General features: G+C 44.4%; 1 long non-coding RNA gene across 1 annotated transcript in view; it reads right to left on the bottom strand.

Moving 5' to 3' along the window:
* Window positions 1-5,456, bottom strand: part of LOC126956502 (uncharacterized) — a 36,957-nt gene extending 31,501 nt beyond the window's left edge. Inside the window, exon 1 of the long non-coding RNA XR_007726398.1 lies at window positions 4,907-5,456. This is a non-coding gene — a long non-coding RNA (uncharacterized LOC126956502). The remainder of the gene's footprint in view (window positions 1-4,906) is intronic.
* Between the last annotated feature and the right edge of the window lie 14,373 nt (window positions 5,457-19,829).

Below are 19,829 nucleotides of genomic sequence, written 5' to 3'. Positions count from 1 at the left end.
GGTGACACATCTAGTCCCTGTCTAAAAAAACCACAAAAGCAACCAAACAAAAACACACCAACTATTTAATTTACAGAGAAACTCTGAACTAATTTTGTCTCTTAAAATGGGTCCTTACAAGCTCACACACCCACTTCTTCTGCAATAGTCCCTGGGACTAGAGGGTTTAAATAGTTTTAATTTCTGGACCCATATCTCATGACTGCAGCTTATTCTGATTTTCATCTTCTCCTAGATCTGAAGATGAGGCTTCAATTGCTCTCCATTGAGCATGAGTTGGGTGACCTTTTTAGATCCAGGAGATAAAGCACTTTAACCTAGTAGCACAAGGTTTAAAAAGAAATACAGGAAGTTACACGGATATAATAACCTTAATTTTTGTTAAATATGAGTTTTTCAAAGCAGATAAAAACACAGTAATGATGGCATAGGAATTATTTTGATACAATGTAAAATATGTTTTTTCTCAGGCCAGTTATGAAAAGACAACAAAGTTTGTGTGATTGCTTTTCCTTAAGGGGAGTCCATTTAGATAACCTACAAGTCAAAACTAATGAAAAGGGTACTTGAATTAATTAGACATGGGAAGAGTGTGTCCTGGTTCATAAGTGAAGTTTTTTGGTTTAATAGAACAATTTGGATATATTTTAAAAAGTCAAGAGCACAGAATGTTATATTGGAAGAAAACATTTCTTTTAGACCCTAAAGGTAAAATATTTTTAGCATCAGACAAGAAACAGCAGTTACTACCTAAGAAATAGAGTAATAGGAGCTGACACAGAAGTTGAAGGAGAGAGTTATTATCTCAGGTCTTAAAGGAGCGAGAAAGCTGAAAACAATAAGATGCAATAAATGTTGAACATTGGGGTTAAAAATTAAAATATCTTATAATTTAGTAAGAGTAAATCAATACTTTTCAAAAATGTTGTTCTAACCGTCTTTTATGTATTAGTGTATTTTTAATATCAGAGCCCAATCTCTAGAAAGACTACTATAGCCAACTTAGTTAACATAGTTTTAAAAAATAACTTCTCTTTACAAACCTGATTACAACTTAAACCATTTATGGTATGCTGGCACTTCCTGTTTTATCCTAAACATCCCTTTTTCTCAAATAATCAGTCATTTTGCTTTAGGACAAAAATTTGCCATATAGGATTCTTTCTCATATAAAATTATTTTTCTTTCAGCCTTTCTTACCAAAAATATCTTTTTATATCTATAACTTTTTTTACATTTCTCTTTTTTTACTGTTTTTTTACCTTGTTTCATAAATAACCTTTGAATTAGACAAAATTATTTTTCTTTTAATAATAACACTGTTTTTGAAAAAATGCTTTCCTACATTTTTTTTAAGTTGAAAATGACTCAGACATTTAATAACTATCTATTATTTAATTTAAATTTATATATATATATAGATAGATAGATACAGAGTCTCGGTCTTTTGCCCAGGCTGGAGGGCAGTGGCCCTTCCTAGGCCCACTGCAACATCCACCTTCTGAGTTCAAGAGATTCTCCTGCCTCAGCCTCCTGAGTAGCTAGGATTGCAGGCATGCTCAACCCCACCCAGCTACTTTTTGTATTTTTAGTGGAGATGGGGTTTCACCACATTGGCCAGGCTGGTCTCCAAATCCTGACATCAAGTGATCCACCCACCTTGGCCTCCCAAAATGTTGAGATTATAGGCCTGAGCCACTGCGCCCAGCCCTAACTTGAATATTCTAAATTATATAAGGTTACTTATAAGCATTTATTCCGTTACATTTACCTAATTAATTTAATTTTAAAAATAGTTTACCTACATTACTTATAAAAACTGTGATATTACACAAAGCTAGCCATCATTTAAAGCCATGAAACCACCTTTGTAAAATTATAACAGTGAGAAAATTATGACAGTTAATGAGATCTGACCTAATCAACTCCATTTTCCTTTAACCTCCAAACTGCCCTTGATCACTCCTGGGCGTAAGCCAACCTAACTCCGGGAGAAATTTAGTTTATAGTTTATATGATAATATCCCTTCCCCAAACCAAACCATCTTTACAAAACTAATGAAAACCCCCGCAGCTTAGGAGGATGAGAGGGGCCTGAATTCTGCTAAGATGTAGGCATAGTTAAATGATTACCAGTCATTATTCCAGAGGTCACAAGATTTGCAACTTCCCTCATTACTAGAACCTAAGATTGGCCATTTGAGATGACTTTTCAGACTTTTGCATTTCTGATGATCAGATGTCCCCAACAGCATCAGCCACTCCTCTGTGACACCCCCTCAAGAAAGAAATGGACTGAGTGCAAATGCAAGTGCTTTCTACACCCCTATGATTGCCCTCTAACCAAGCAGCAGCACCCACTTTCTAGCTGCCTTCTGCCACCAAACTATCCTTGAAAATCTCTAGCCTCTGAATTTTCTGGGAGGCTGATTTGAGTAATAATAAAGTTCAGACCACCAATTTAGGTGACTCTACATGTATCAAACTCTTTATTGCAATTCTCCTGTCTTGAAAAATCAGCTTTATCTGGCCAGTAGGCAAATCAAAACATGGGGCAGTTTCAGATATGTTCCTGTTGACCATTATTATAGCCTGTGAATATCAGGTGTTTACCTAAGTAAGAACCTTAAGATTAAATAAATGGGCTTTTCTTTTCTGCCAGTAACCCAGGATTTAGCTGTTTTCATTAAACCAATGATATTAAATGCCTTATTTACCAAAATTACACGCACAAAGATAATTTTGTTTTGGGCTGCATTTATAGCTTAATAACCTTGATGCCAAATTTTCACGCCTTATATTACCTAGCGGAAATAAATATAAAACCACTGACCAACAAATCTAAACAATAATGTATGTTGACAATTCTGAAGATATTTCTAATTTTATTTTACCAATAACTTTAAGCCAGTTTGTTTGTTAAAGATTTACTTGAATCACATCATCCTGAAAAAGCATTTGAACTTAAAGTTTTAATTTTTCTGATAAAGTATTTAATCGAAGCCACCAACAAGGGCTGGAAAGCAGTTCCAAATCACAGTTGTCCAATAAGTACTCTCCCAGTACTGGATACAAAGGCTGAGGCCAAGGCTCACAATCTTGTGATTGTGAGGCGGAGGCGGAGCCCTACATCTGCGAATCCCAAGCCTGCTTCACCAGGCCTAGAAAACCCGTTGCTCCATTGCTAAGCCTCAGGTCAGGAGGACACAAGCGTTTGTTCTGATCAAGGAAGCTAAACCTTAAGCACTACCCTCATCCTGGGTATTTGTGCTCTCCGGAGCTCACGGGAGGCAAGCCAGATATTATGAAATTCAATAGCAACAAATGCATGAAAATTAGTACACAAATGAAAAACGATAAAATTTTACAAAGTGCATAGAACCAAAACAAACTGTAATTTCGACAGAAAAACATAGCGAGAAAATAAACCGAAATGAAACGGACACCAAGCAAAGTGTACAGAGAAGTAGCCCTACAGAATGCAGAGATTAAAGAGCGCTTCAGGGTCCACGAACCATCTTTATCCGGGAAATGAGCATTCCTGCCACCAGGAAACTGTCCGCTAGGGCTCTGCCCTACTAACGACCTCGCTAACCAGAAACTGGCGGCGCTGGGACTCAGCAAGCGCCAGAACCCAGCAGATAGCTCTGGTGCTGCCAAACAAATACCCGTTTTGGCGCGATAAATAGTGCTACTAGAGAGAAACTGCGGGCTCTTAAAGAGGAGCGGTGCTTCCACGCCTAAACATCCTGTCAGGAGGAATAAACCGAGTCTGTTTAAATGTATTGTGACATTTTAATGTGTTTCAATCTGTTTAATGTGTTTAATCTGTTTAATGTGTTTTAACCTGATGTAATGTGTTGTGACAGAAAGGCGCCGGCTAACGGTATTACGGCAGTACTGGCGCACACGGCGGCTGTGTGCAATCACCGTTCTGCACCATAAAACCTGGTTCAGGAAGTTCCTACGAGATACTAGCCGTGCCAAGACCGAGGAAGTGACAGCACACAGAACTTAACGGGCCCCAGGAACAGGAAACATTACACGTTGGGCGCTAAGAGCGGTGCAGCAACTGAGAAAACGCCGAGTGGGCGCTACCGGCAAAAGCAAAGCCGCCAGCTCCGCGTTAGAAGCCGAGCCACCAGACAGAACCCCGGACCTGACAGCAGCAAGGCTGAGACCGAGCTCAGCTCCCTGGCTCCTGAGAGAATGAAAGTCAAGGAGCAGGAAGCTGAGACACTCAAAATGAGTAGAAAACAAAACAAAACAAAAACACAATATAACATTTAATAAAAATACAATTTAAAAATGATAAAAGTATAAAATGCAAGTAAAAATAAAAGCGAACACACTGAGTAACTACTGGTAACATTGTTCTCAAAGCAAAAGACACAAAAAGAGAATTTTAAAATAAGCAAAAATTAGAACCAACTCTACAAAGAGAAATAACAAACATCGCTAAACCACGCAAACCTCCAATTAGGATATCTATCAGAGCTAAACCGGTTCATGTTACACCTAAGTTCAAATTTCCGCTCCCCCTTACCACCACACACAAACAACAACAACAACAAAACACACACAAACTCCAAACCCAGTCAAGGTTAAACCTGTTTATGACTGACAAATCGTAGTAGTTGGTGTATCCCGACTTGGTCCACAAGAGAAAAAAGTCTTGTTCAGCGGAACTTGGTATTGTCAAACGGATCTTGGTAAATCAGAAATCGCGTTTGCCGGCATTTCCTGACTTCCATGGGAGTTTAAGAAACACAAGCATAGCTAAGGTGGACTCGATATTGCGAAATCAAAGTTGGTGTAAGAGCTCCCAGGCACTGCTAAACTGGTCATCGCCAAATCAGAAAAAAAAAAAAAAAAAAAAAAAAAAAAAAATCGCATTCGCTGGTACCCAAATTTCTACAGGAGTTAAACATCTCCTGCACAGCTAAAACAGCGCTTCTAGTAGGAAACCAAAACTTGCCAGGACTGATAAACTTGAGGCAGGTCTAACTCCAGGTTTGTTACAATTAGAAGTCCGAGGCAGCAGGAAACCTGGAGTTGCTGAAAAATAAGTCACAGGGTAACTCCGCCTTTCTAAGGCGAAACAGTGACTTCCTAAGACCTAGAAATCGCAGCCAGGGATAGATCGGTGTTTGTCCTAAGTCGGGACTTGATTGGGCTGAGAAATCACATTCTGGCTATTCCCCAACTTGAACAGCGGGTAGAAATCGCAGGCACCTCAAAATCGAAACTTGCTAGGACCAAGCCAACGACGCCCGAAACCGCGGAGTCCTGCTACAGAGGCGCGAGCAGCGCCGCCACAGGACTGGGTTCTGGAGGCCGAACTGGAGCCCTTGCGGCGGCGCTGGCGGCGCTGGGAAGAGACGGCGCACAGGCAGCTCCCCTGTCACCTGCTCCGAGGAGAGGAGGGCTCCCCCCACCCAGCGCCCCTGCCACCCAGGAACGCCAGGCTCGGCGCAACTGGGGAAGCTGCAACTCCGAATCTCTGAGACCGGCGACCTGAGCGCTGCGGCCACCAAGAAAATGGAGGCACTGAGCAAGCGACCTGTGCCGCGACCAAGAGATCTCGGTTCTGCGAAATGGCGGTGCCAGGAGCCTGCGAGTGACGCCAGCCGGTGGGGTTGTCAAGGACAGTATTCGTTATGGCTCAACCAACGGCGCTGTCACCAAGAAACCGTTAACTCAGAAAAAAGAGAGGTTCGGCCACCGAGAAACTCCGTGCGATAAATGCTGTCACAGAAAAACCGTCGACTCCGAGCCGTTGGCGAAAGAGCCAATGGGAACGCCGGGTGCTGCGACCGTGACATCGGACTAGAGGGCCTCGGATGGAGAATAGGACGCACAGAGCGAGCAGCAAAACGTTTTGTTCGGCTCAACTAGCGCCGCGGCAAGCGGAAACCTGTCGGACCAGTGCTGTCAATGAACTGCGTGTGAGAAACCGGTGATCGGCTGGAGGAGCGGCGCTGGGCGCTGGACCTGCGCGTGTGTGAATCTGACGGCGCTAGGACCCGGCAGGCGCGGGATGGAGGCGAACCCCAGCTTCAGAGCCGAAGACTAATGAGCGTTCTTTTGGGCTCCATCAGCTGTGCAGCCGGCGATCACTCCCAGGCTGTGAGAAACTAGTGGAGATGTCAGCCACAAACCCTCCGTTCAGGGAAAGGAGAGGCGCTGCGACGCATCGATTGGCCGCTGGGTGCAACTTTTTCTTACGGCCTAGTGACTACAAAATAAAAACAAAACGAAATAAAAAACTGCTGCTGGCATTACTCCCACTCTCCCTCCTCAAGTCAGTGCCTTCAGGTTTAAGAAAACCTGTATTTTTCTCGGCTGAGCCATGATCCCTAACTATCGAGGGCCTCAGTGAAGACCCAGCGCCATTCTCAGCGGGGAAAGGAGCTGGAATAAGGACCGGAATGCGGATGATTTGGCTCCATCAAAGCAAAAGCCGTGAGATGCGCGAACAGCTTTACACTGCAGGAAGCTGCTCTTCCAATGGCCTTGGCTGGGTCCTTCCACACCACATCTCTGTCCCAGGCCTTTGTCCCCGTTCAGAGCCCTCAGGGATTCTAGGGGAGCGGTCGACAACCGCATCTCTTCTGAGCTTGGAAGCTCTAGGTCCAAGGTATCCGTGAAGAATGAAAGGCACATTGCCACTCGACCCTGGCCTCAGGACTGCCCAGCCGGTCCATTCCCCCCGCTGCGGGATGGAACTCTGTGGGAATCACTCCTTATTCTGATGCTTCACTCTGTCAAATACCCTTAATATTTGTGGATAGTAGTTTAAAAACAGCCAGGGAGAAAAATGGGCTGCAAATCTCCGGCGCTGGACATGGAATGGACAGCAAGACATCCACCTACTCTCTAAGCCCGGGGAAAAGCTCAAATTGTGGTTCTCCGTCTCTAACTACGTGATCTTTGAAATGCATCATTGATTTATTTTCTGTCTTCTGGGAAATGCAATGAAGGTGAACTTATAAGTGCTTGAATCCTGTCTCTCCTCACTTTTCAATCAGACTGAGGCTTACTTTCTTTCTAATAAGAAATATGGGACTGCCACTGTCCAGCAAGAAAATGTCCTTTCCCACAAACATTCGTATTTCAAAAAAAAAAAAAAAAAATCTGCACTTTGTGAGTTGAGCCCCCTCAAGGAGACCTAGAGACCCTACCACGAGCATCTTCGTCCACACTCACTTCCCATTTTCACCACTGCTGTTCCTGTGCAAACCAGTATTGTCCTTTTCTGGGGTATCTTAGGCAGAGGCCATGCCAGGACAAAGGCAGAGAATGCCCTGCCAGGTAAGGAAATCCGTTTTGGCCTTGCAATTCTCACCCTGTCTCAAGGCATTTGCCTCAACTTTTCCGTCCCACCTGACCCTATCTTCAGCTAGCCAAAACCTTCCCTGCTATTTGAGGCCCATTCAATTGCCTCCTGGTCCTGTGGATGGGAGAATAAAGGAAAAACTACACTGCTCCTACCCAAAAAGTTACAGCCACTTTATCAAATAGAAGAGCAGTCTGGAGTCACTGCAAAGCAAAATACCTGCCACCACTCCTCTCTTCCCATTTCTAACCCAGCTTCCCATCTTAGCAAAAAAGCTGGGATTAGCAACCCGCAGACAGAAGGGGTAATTTGTTTTGATGGGAGTCCATAGGAAGTTGTAAGCTGCTCCCCTACAGAGACTGACATCAAAGTAGTTCCAGAATTCAGATTCTAATTTCAGTGTGGTTGGAGGTAGGGTGGATTCCAGGGAGGTCAGAAAGAGGTAAAGTACAGAATTGTGCTCCTTGGGAGGAGGTCATAGGAACTTTGTAGTATGACAATGGCTAGAGATTGGGTAGAATTGGAGCAAGCTGGCAATGGCAGTTTTGTGTGTGTGTTAGGCCGAGGATTCAAACTTGAGGACGAATTGTGGAGCACATATGACAAATGAATGTAGAGCCTTTCTATTTCCTGTTTCCTGGTGTGTCATCCAAAACAATAAATAATAAAGAATTAAGAAAGATTGATATTTTTGTTCTATTTCATTAAGAAAAATCTCATCAAATCAAGATAACTATAATGATAAATCTTGTTAGAACATTGTTAAAGAAATGCAAGTGACACAAAACAGAAAAACAAGGTGGTAGGAGGTGGGAGGGCTTGAAGTAGGGAAAAGCCTCCAATACTCAGGCAATGTGCACAGGTGAATCTTCTGGCCACTTGCTATGTTGCCAGAAGCTGTGCAACTAATGAATTAGGCGGCAGGAATCCATATTAATACTTTCCAGATACAGAGAAACTCTTGGTTTTAATAATCTGCTTCTTTTTCAGGTATTGATTCTTGATTTTAGGCTCAGAGAAAAATTTAACACTTATAACCAGTAAGTCTCGTAGAGTAGGTAAAAGCAAAGACCACAGAGGGGCTAGACAGAAAGTAAAAGGCAAAAATGCCCCAGGGTAAGTCACCTAGAATTAGAAAGTGAAGAATTATGCTTGGTGCCAAAGCGGGACTCCACTAGGTCACTAGGTTCACCTACAAAAAAATGAACCATTTGCTATTGGTCTCTGGGATTGAAAATTCCCCCTTTCCCCTTCCTGTCTAGCCCCTGCTTTATATTCACTGTGTAGCTGAAAGTTTTCTTGTTTGTTTCTGTTTTTTTTTTTTTTTTTGTAAAATATTGTACACAAATGTTTGATAGATTTTAAAACCCAGGATACACTAGACCCTGCAGGGTACTGAGGAGCTGTGTGACTACCACTCCAATGCACCTCCACACGTTCTCTTTCCTGTTACTTTGCAGACTTTCTTCTTCCTGGTTCCATTTGCTTCTAGTAATTTAGAGCTGTATTCACTGACGGGTTCCAAGAGCTCCTGATAAACTCTTGAATAATGATTAGTGTGTGTGTCTTTCCTGTGGGAGGAAATCAGTGGTGATTTGGGACATTATGAACTTAGGATTCTGAAAGCAGAATTCTGATTTAACAGTGTAACAGAATTCATGAATGTCATGTGCTAATTTGGACCAATAAGCAGCCTTGTGAGAGGAAGATGCTTTTCCTTAAAATCTGGGGAACACCGGGAGAATCTTTCTGGATGGACTTACCTGGAAACCTCTGCTGAGGAAAGTGAAAGGGAAGATGCAATTCTCCTGGGAAGAGGGGGGATGCTGATGTAGAAGGTGACAAGTCATATGACGTGAAGTATGCACTCACCTGGATAGATTTAGGCTTCGGGTTATGCTTAAGAAAGAAGGGAGGAAAAAAGGAAGAAGACAAAGAAAGGAAGCAAGGAAAGATAAAATTTATTCTAACATAAAATTTCTGCATTGTATTAAACTATTTTTTTCTGGTTGTCATTAACCAAGATAAGGAATCCTCAAGTTGAGTAAGACTGGATTTAGAATTGTCTGGGGGCTTCCAAAAGAGGCATTCGGAAATAAGAAGGAATACAGGCCTGTGGCATCAGAGTCTGAGCTGGAGGTATAGTTTTGTGTGAATTTCGATGGGCATGGTGGCCCAGCCTATAATCCCAGCAAGTTGTGAGGCTGAGGTGGAGAATTTCTTGAGCTCAGGTGTTTGAGACCATCCTGGGGAACATGGGGAGACTGTCTCTATGAAACATAACAAATATTAACCCAAGGTGGTGGCATGCACCTTGGTGCCAGCTACTGAGGAGGCTGAGGCGAGAGGGCTGTTTAAGTCCAGGAGGTCAAGACTATAGTGAGCCGTGTTTGTGGCACTGCACTCAGGCCTGGGCCACAGAGTGAGACTCTGTTTGAAGTGGGGGAAAGAAAAGATTTGTGTGAATTTGATGCTGCTTTGTATTTCAAAATAGGGAAGTGGATATGTGAATATATGGCATAAAAATGTCGAGATGCTGAACCCCAGTGAACTCAGTTGTTTTGAAGGTCTGACTTTAACCTTTGTAAGTTGGACAATCTGGCATGACTCAAATGTTTCTTTCTAGTGCAGCTAGAACTTTGTCACCTTTAGAGTGAGCCTAAGGAGGACTTGAATATACTTAGAGTGCATCTGAGAGGTATCTGCTTCCAGAATGAATTAGAATACCTGGATTTGAACCATAATCAGATAGCTGTTAAGGGGTTACTTAAAGAGATATGATTCTTAAGTTTACAGTATTGAATTCAGCTGCATATTATAAATATTTGTAAGTTGGATTATATTATGGAAGTACTTGGTAAAAATGGCCATGCAGAGAAATAGGTAGGAATGAGACTGCATAGTCTGATTTTTAAAAAATAAGTGGAACAACACTGGAAACCCAGGTTCATATTTCAGATCTCTATTCTCTCATTAGAACCTAATTGCTATCCTTTGATCCCTATTTTTGAAAAAATGTATTTAAAAATCTGAAAAATCTTTGATGAAGATATCCCAATAGCCAGCCTCATGGTTCCAAGACCCCAATCAGAGGACAGAGGACTAAGTTTAAATCTAATAAGATGTATAGGCTTGGAGCCAATGCAGTGAGGGGATATCCATAGAAGGTGCAATTGGCCAAGGCCTCAGACTCATGAAGAACCTCAAATGTAGATGTTAGATTTTTCCTCCAATTGAGATTGTACCTACAGACACAGAGCTTCATGGATGGGAACAAAAATGGTCATGTCTCAATTTTAAAACTGTGATCAATTAGAGGACCTCATTGCCTATCGCACCGTGTCATCTAATAAAATGTGTTGTCTAATCTTGTAGTTAGTACAGTGTTTCTGTGTTGAAAGAAGACATTTGTTAAATGTAGCTTTAAAAACACACCTCGTTTTTGTTTTACTATGTTTATTCTTTGTGCTCAGGCACATTTAGGCCTTTCTGTCTTCTCTGTTGAGTTGTGGGCCTGGACTCCTAAAACATCCATTTCTAAATTTGCCTTGCCAACAGTGTCGCAGTTAGTCTTTGACAATGGTAGGCTGACTTGGTGGGACATGAGACAGTAAAAAGATGAACAGTTATTCTGGTTATGGCCTGGCAGTAAAGTGGCAGCGCATTAGTTTGGCTCTCATGGTGTTGGTTGCTTTGATTTCTGTTCCTATCTGAACTCTGACAGGTAGAGTCCTTTTTTTTCCCTTTCATTTGTTTGAGACTGAGTTTTGCTTTTGTCAGTCAGGCTGGAGTGCAGTGGCACGATATCAGCTCACTGCAGCCTCCACCTCCTGGGTTCACACAATTCTCCTGCCTCAGCCTCCTGACTAGCTGGGATTATAGGCATGCACCACCATGCCCAGCTAATTTTGTATTTTTAGTAGAAACGGGGTTTCTCCACGTTGGTAAGGCTGGTCTGGAGCTCCCGACCTCAGGTGATCTACTTGCCTCAGCCTCCCAAAGTGCTGGGATTACAGGCGTGAGCCACTGGGCCCGGCCAGTAGAGTCCTTGTATCCAGGAATAGTTATGAAAACAATTTAAAAATGGGGACTGGGATTGGTTTTCAGACCAGGACATAAATATAACCACAATGGATGAGGGCTCAATCATTTGCTAAACTTGTATATGGTTATTACTTCATTGTTACTGTAAAGCAAAAATAAAATTTGAAGACCCCACACTTACATCTGAATGGACCCCTTCTCTCAGCCAAGGGGATTTCAAAGTTAGCCTGAAAAAGTAGTTCCCGTCCCACCCCCCGCCACTGCATGGTGGCTCATGCCTGTAATCCAAGCACTTTGGGAGTCTGAGGCGGGTGGATCACCTGAGCTGAGGAGTTCAAGACCAGCCTCACCAACATGGTAAAACCCCATCCCTACTAAAAATACAAAAATTAGCTGGGTGTGGTAGTGAGCGCCTGTAATCCCAGCTACTAGGGAGGCTGAGGCAGGAGAATCGCTTGAACCCAGGAGCAGAGGTTGCAGTGAGCCAAAATCGTGTCAATCCACTCCAGCCTGGGTGACAGAGCAAGAGTTGGTCTCAGGCCCAGCACGGTGGCTTATGCCTGTAGTCCCAGTACTTTGGAAGGCCGAGGCAGGAGGATCACGAGGTCTGGAGATCGAGACCATCCTGGCAAACACGGTGAAACCCCATCTCTACTAAAAATGCAAAAATATTAGCCAGGCATGGTGGCAGGTGCCTGTAGTCCCAGCTACTCAGGAGGCTGAGGCAGGAGAATGGCGTGAACCCAGGAGGCAGAGCTTGCAGCTTGCAGTGAACTGAGACTGTGCCACCACGCTCTAGCCTGTGCAACAGAGCAAGACTCCGAAAAAAATAAAATAAAATAAAAGAGTTCGTCTCAAAAAAAAAAAAAAAAAAAAAAAAAAGAGTTTCAAGCCATGATGGAAAGGGAGATCCAGACATGCCCCATAATATTCTCTTCTCTTTTGGAATTAATGATAGAACTGACTATTTCAGTCTGGTGAGAAACGTTTACTATCTAGCTCTCTGAAGACTGCTACCTGGAGGGCCTCATCTGCATGGGAAAACCTTGGTCTCCACAACACCTTATGGTAACCCAGACACTCCTTTCTAGTGATGATAATTGTTTAACTAGATTGCCAATAAGAAAATCTTTGAATCTGCCTTGGACTTGGAAGATCTTGCTTCCAGTTATCCTGTGTTTCTGGACTGAACCAATGTACATCTTTCAGGCATCGATCTCACGTCTTCCTAAAATATATATAAACCAAGTTGTGCCCTGACCACCTAAAGCAGACGTTTTCAGGATCTCCTGAGGGCTCTTTTATGGGCCATTGGACACTCATATTTGGCTCCGAATAAATGTCTTTTACTATTTTACAGATTTTGACCCTGTGTCTGCTAGAACTTTAGAAAGCACAGCACCTGTGCTGATGCCTTTGCATTTCAAAGTTGGCAACAGTTAATGGGAAACTGGATTCCAAATTATGCCAGGGAATACTGGGCCAGGGGCTTTCAGCAGGACCATTACCATTTCTGGAACTTCAAGGGCTATTACAATGGTCTCGTCCAGGACACATTGGATGACTCATGAGATGCCTAACTGACATGGCTTGGGCAGTGATGCAGAAGTGAGGAAACTCAGGCAGTCACTGATTTCTTAACTACACGGATGTTCTTCCTCTATCTCCTCGCTGAGAAAAGAAGACCAGGAAGAGCAGTGAGGGACTTCCAGGGTAGCATATGACTGTCTCCAGAAAACAGGTAGATAATCTGGGTCCTATCTGTGATAGGCCATGCTGATGGATCAACAGGTTACCCAAGCTGTAAAAAGCATTCAAGCACTTCCCTTGGAGTGTGAGGCAGAAATCAGGACAGCTACTGGTCCACCAGAGGACAAAAATCAATCCCATTTTACTACTTTGGCTCTTCAGTGTGGTGAGCATAGGGCAGTGAAGGTGGATGAGCAACAACATCCACCTTCAGCTACACATGGAGACAACAGAAGACCCCAGGCAGGACAGAGGAGGGCAACGGCAACATGGCGACAGCCTCAGGTGGATGTGTCCCTGTGTGTGTGTGTATGTGTGTGTGTACTGTGAGAGTGGGCAGGGGGCAGGAGGGGAGGGTTGAAATCTTCCTGTAGCAGGACAAGCCACAGACAAAACCTCTCAGACACCAAGTTGTAGAAAGAAGGGCTTTATTCAGCTGGGAGCATCGGCAAGCTACTGCCTTAAAATCCGAGCTCCTCAAGTGCACAATTTCTGTCCCTTTTAAGAGCTCACAACACTAAAGATTTCACATGAAAGGGTTGTGATTGATTTGACCAAGCAGGGGGTACATGACAGGGGCTGCATGCACCGATGGTCACAGAGAAACAGAACAGGGCGGGGAGTTTCACATTGTTCTTCTACACAGTGTCTGGAATCTATGAATAACATTGGTTTCTAAGTTATGAGTTGATTTTTAAGTACTGGGTTTAGGCCAGGCAGACCCAGGCCTGGTTTCGGGCCTGGCGCTGGGCTGCATGTCTTTGGTTTTACTTCCTTGTTTTTTCTTAAAACAGGTACTGAGTATAAAACAATACAAAACACGTGAGAGGGTCTTTTTCTTTCCTCATTCCCAGTAGAGAAGAGAAAAGCATAGAACTGGGTAAAGAGGTCCCAGAAAAGAAACAGGAGCCTACAAGCCACCACAGAAGTTTCTTGCCCCAAGGAATGGTCTTTTGCCCCACCAGGGGCTGTGTATGTTGTGAAGTCCATGGAGGTATCCAGGGTGTGGGCTCCCTGACTCCAGTAGACTCAAGGTCCCTTTGAACTAGGGGAGGAAAGGCACCTGTAAGGTCTCCCCAGTTGGAATAAGGGTCGGAATAAAGCACATCCTGACAGGGCTGGGGGGCACTAAGTACACTCTATGGCTGGGAGTGGGAAGGGGGAGGTGGGGACAAAGGGCTGTTTTCTCTGTGTGCAGGCTTCAGATGCACAGGGGGTGTGAGGAGAGTCTGAGAAGGAGGGGGAGAAGGAAGAGAAGGCGGACGAGGAGAAGGATGGTAAGTTTTCTGGGATGGACCTGGTGCTCCAGGTAAACAGGAAGCCTAGGCTGTGCAGTGTGTTTGTAGGAAGGTGCACGAAGGGGCAAGTCTGTTCCTTGGCTCCTTCCCTGCTCCCTGGCCAGAAAGCCTGAGAGTGTTCGCGTTGGCGTGGTTTGGGACAGCACAGGGACCCCCAGTCAGACCAGCCCTTGCATTGGTCCATCCATCCCCAAAAGCTAGGCCAGAAACACACGCGATGCAGACTTTTGCCTTGGCGTTGGATTTTTTCCCGAAAACAGACTAAAGAGGACAATGTATCCGAAGCGCTGCTCAGCCACAGCCTCTTGAGTGGCATGGGAACAGAACAGAGGCATTACGGAAACCCAGTTCTTGGGCAGAGGATCAGGAACTCAAGGGCCTCGTTGGACATCTCCTGGCTTCTGAGCGCCCAGGGCGGCCGTCCCAGGCAGGCTACGGTCTTCTTGGCGGACAGGCGGCCTATGCTGCACAAAGAGGCCTCCAGACCGAGCCCGGTGGCCGCCAAGGCTCAGTAGCAGGGCGACGACGCTCCGAGAGGTCCCCATCTTCAGACCTCTCTGCTCCCGCGGCCAGTTTTCGAAGCCGGCAGATCCTGGCGCTTGTGGCGGCCGCGGAGCCAGTGACCCGGCTCTTCCAACGAGGCTGCGGCCGCCACTCCTGCCTGCGCCTGAGGTTACTCCTGGGTGGCGGACGTGGACTCTTGGTCCGAAGGCTGTGCACGCCGCACCGGGGCAATTCAAAGAACGCTCCTGTCCCGTGGGGAAACTCTAGTACCGCTGATCCTGGTTCTGAGCTGTGGCCCTGCGGGTGTTGGAAGGTAACCCGCCGCCCCGCGAATTCGATCTTCTGGGTCTCCGGGTGGTTCCCACTGGAGCTCTCGCGCTGTCTCTCTGGAGCCAAAAGCCCCCCTCACACGGCTTTGCCAGTGCATCGCTTCTTTCCAGCGGAAGTTTACAGCGACAAGGGGATTCAGAAGATCAAGCTTGCGGGGCCCGCCGCCTTTTATGCTCCTCCTGCTTAGGAGTCGGTCCAGCCCGGAGAGATCCAGGAGAACTGGGTGGTCAGCTAACTGAGAGCTAACTGCATCAGAAGAGGAACCGCCCAAGTCGCCTTCAGTGTCCACGTAGTCCCCTCCTGGAGCAAGTTGTCGGAAGTGAGTCTAGTGAAGACAGATGAAATTAGCAGTGGAAAATGCAAGAGACCTCCGGACGCTTAAGGAGGGAAGCTCTTTTGGGAGACGGGGAAGTGTAGATATCCGATTTCTGACCCCAAGCGTTCTGGTAGTAGTACAGGAGAGACCGAGACCCAGGGCTGTGGGAAAGACGTATGTCTGTATCTTTGAGCTAGAGTGTGTGGGATGGATACTGGCTGAAGGCAGAGTGTGGGTGTGGTGTTTGCGATGAAGGGTGATGGGAGGGAAACTCAAAGGATTATTCGGGAGGGAGGTTGGTGGTGGTTAGAGAAAATGGCCCAGTTCTAAAGACTAATTCCCAAAGTGTTGGGATTACAGGCATGAGCCAGGTCAGGAGACTGAGATCAGCCTGACTAACATGTTGAAACCCCGTCTCTACTAAAAATACAAAAAGTAGCCAGGTGTGGTGGCACGTGCCTGTAGTCTCAGCTACTCGGGAGGATAAGGCAGTAGAATTGCTTGAACCCGGGAGGCAGAGGTTGCAGTGAGGCAATATCATGCCACTGCACTCCAGCCTGGGCGACAGAGCAAGACTTCATCCCAAAAATAAATAAATGTATAAACTGAATGGTTGTATCTACCATATCCTGGGGTTCAAAAAGAGCAGCGATGTAAGACCAATGCCCAGTAATTTGTGAAAGATCAGAAAATTGTAAGTGTGAAGCAGGTTAACTGTGCACTGCTTGCCAACTTCTCTGAATCAACTGAGACATAAGATATTCATATGCAAGTTATATGAAGCAAATTTGTACTTACAGACAGGCAGCAAGGGATAGCAAGACTAGGGTTCATTGTGTGTTGGTCCCTTGTAACTCAGAAAGCTTCTTCATAGGGTAGATGGAGTCTTAACTGCACATGCTTTTCTTGCATCACAGCTGAGGGACCCCAATAAGCAGCTCACCTTGGGTTTTCTACCCCAAGTTCACTTGACACGCTGAGCTAAAGGGTTGAAGGACATCTTGTGCTTGGTGGAGACAGGAATAGAGCCCAGGCTGTTCCAGCTGCTTTCTCCTTATTTTAGGATGTTGCACTCCTAGTACATTCTACAGATATTCTTGAGGACTACAAGGAAGAAAGTAGGGGAACTGGGTTGTTCCAAAGCCACCTAGTGAACTTTTCTGCAATCAGTTCAGTTATTGTATTGAAAAGACATTTCTTAAAAGAAGACATACAGATAGCCAACATATATAAAAAATGTTCTTTATTACTAATCATCAGGGAAATGGAAATTAAAACCTCAATGAAAATCTTTGGATCCTCCCTCCCCACCAGATTTTTCTTACTGTGAACAGCACAGACATTAATATCCTTTTACATATTTCCTAGTGTATATGTATGTGCAAGACTTTTTCTTGGGAGTGTACTCTGAAATTGAATTGGTAGGTTTTGAGATATGTGACTTGCAGCTTCATAAGACAACAGATTGTTTTTCAAAGTGATAGTACCAATACGTGTTGCCACTTACATTATATAAGATACTCTGAAGTTTCATATACTTACCCTCTAACATTCGGTATTGTCAGGTGATTTAACATTTAATCATTGAAAGGGTGAAAATAGCAGCGGCCCACAATTGTTGAACAGTCAGGCAATTTCACCCTATATGGACATTGTTGATTGCCACATGATTCCCTCCACAGATGCCCCTTCCTGATTTATCATTTTGGTGCCTCAGATTCTGTTCATTGCTGAGACCAGATCGGTTGGGCAGACTCTAACCCAGCAGCGCTAGAGGAATTAAAGACACACACACAGCAATACAGAGGTGTGAAGTGGGAAATCAGGGGTCTCACAGCCTTCAGAGCTGAGAGCCCCAAACAGAGATTTACTCATGTTTTTATTAACAGCAAGCCAGTCATTAGCATTGTTTCTATAGGTATTAAATTAACTAAAAGTATCCCTTATGGGAAATGAAGGGATAGGCCGAATTAAAGGAATAGGTTGGGCCAGTTAACTGCAGCAGGAGCATGTCCTTAAGGCACAGATCGCTCATGCTACTGTTTGTGGCTTAAGAATGCCTTTAACTGTAATCCCAGCACTTTGGGAGGCCAAGATGGGTGGATCATGAGGTCAGGAGATCCAGACCATCCTGGCTAACATGGTGAAACCCCGTCTCTACTAAAAAATACAAAAAACTAGCCGGGCGAGGTGGCAGGCGCCTGTAGTCCCAGCTACTCGGGAGGCTGAGGCAGGAGAATGGTGTGAACCCGGGAGGTGGAGCTTGCAGTGAGCTGAGATCCGGCCACTGCACTCCAGCCTGGGCGACAGAGCAAGACTCCGTCTCAAAAAAAAAAAAAAAAAAAAAAAAAAAAAAAAAGAATGCCTTTAGGTGGTTTTCTGCCCTGGGCAGGCCAGGAGTTCGTTGTCCCCATTCCGGTAAACCCACAACCTCCAAGCGTGGGTGTTATGGCCATCATGAACATGTCACAGTGCTGCAGAGATTTTGTTTATGGCCAGTTTTGGGGCCAGTTTATGGCCAGATTTTGGAGAGTTTGTTCCCAACATGTCCCCCTTCTTTGATTTGCAAAGCGGTAAAAGCAAAGGCCGCTTTGTCACGGTGAGCTACTTCTCACAGGAGTCAGGATTAGCATCTGCAGACTATACAAAGACAAACAACACAGATTAAAAGCACAATCATTGAAATCACAGAGCTTCCAAGTGTTTTTGTCCATTTTAATGGGTTAGTAGCTTCTAATTTGTCTGCAGCTCCTTCAAGCACTCCAGTTCCTGGCATTAAGGTCAGATGTGCCTGGGATGCTTGAAATATTTGTTCTTTAATTTTGCAATATCCAAAGACAAGTTTGTAGAGTGTCCTTCTAGATGCTTTTTTATTCATTCCCAAATTTTGATCTTATTAAGAACTATTAATAATTTCCACAAATCCTTGTGTTTAGCTCCTACAGCAGGCCATATCATTTGAGGTTGAGGTGCCACTATACTGCCATGGTTCCAGATAACAGGAACTCTTGCTGTACTTCTTATCATTTCTACCATCTGACCATTTTGTTCAGATCATCTGAATGTAGTGTGGCCATGGCATGCATACTGAGAGGTGCAATTGAAGCTAAACTTGGCCTTAAGGGACCAATTAATAATGATTCCATAGGAATCCTTGTGCAGCACCTCTGCCAGTTCTGCAATGCAATCTTCCTAAACAGGTATGTTCATTATTTCTAACTGGGTCCAATCCTGTTTACAAATAGGTTTTTGAGGGTGGTATGCCTCAATTATAGGAGCAGATTTATTATGGTAAATACTGAGATCAGAAAGCATGTGTAACTATGTCATAGAGTGATTACATCTAGGCATTATTGCCAGCCAAGATTGATAAATATGCCCAATAAGTATAATTGTTCTCTGTGTCAGCCCTTGTTGAAGGAATACTCATGGCAATGGTGATCACTGCCGTCATAGCTACCATTAAATTACTCATTGTGACTGGTTGTCCCGCTTTCCTCAGGTTTTCTTCCACCATCTGTGACAGCTTCTTGATCTGTCCCCAGGTGGGTGGCTGTGTTCAACGGGTGTTGCTTGTTACAGTTGTGGTCCTCCTCAGCATCAGCCTTGACATAGCTGCAACCAGGGGGTCCTTGGGATCCTCCCAGAATCTCTTCCTTGGCATCTGGCTCATGATAAGGTTTCAGGTGTCTTGATGTATCCAAATTGGCTGTTGATTTTGACCTGGAGAAACACAAGCAGAACCTCTACTCCAAGTTATTATTTTACCTATTTCCTAACTTTTTGTTATTGGATCTGTCCACCAAATCAGTTGTTCTGCTTCTATCTTTGCAGCTGGTTTCTGTAGATGCTGTTCAGCTGCTGATAACATCTGGCCTTTGGGCAGGCTCAAAAAATTTAAAGTTAATAATGCTAGAGTCAGTTGCATCTGCGGTGTTCCATATTCTCTGTCTCCCTTCTGCTTTTGCAACTGTTGTTTTAGGGAGAGATTCATTCTTTCTACTAAGGCTTGTCTTTGAGAATTGTATGGGATACCAGTAATATGTTTAATGTTCCACATAGAGAAAAATGTAGCTAGAGTTTGGCTGGTATAGCCTGGGGCATTATCTGTTTTAATAGAAGTTGGAATGCCCATCACCACAAAACACTGCAAAAGGTGACATTTAACACAGGCAGAAGACTCTCCTGATTGGCATGTAGCCCAAAGTGAGAAAAGGTGTCTACACATACATGTAGATAAGCTAGTCTC

Source organism: Macaca thibetana, chromosome 6, assembly GCF_024542745.1.
Source record: "Macaca thibetana thibetana isolate TM-01 chromosome 6, ASM2454274v1, whole genome shotgun sequence".
NCBI classification, from domain to species: Eukaryota; Metazoa; Chordata; class Mammalia; order Primates; family Cercopithecidae; genus Macaca; species Macaca thibetana.
The sequence above is the reverse complement of the archived record's forward strand: the minus strand, read 5'-3'. Positions and strand labels throughout refer to the sequence as shown.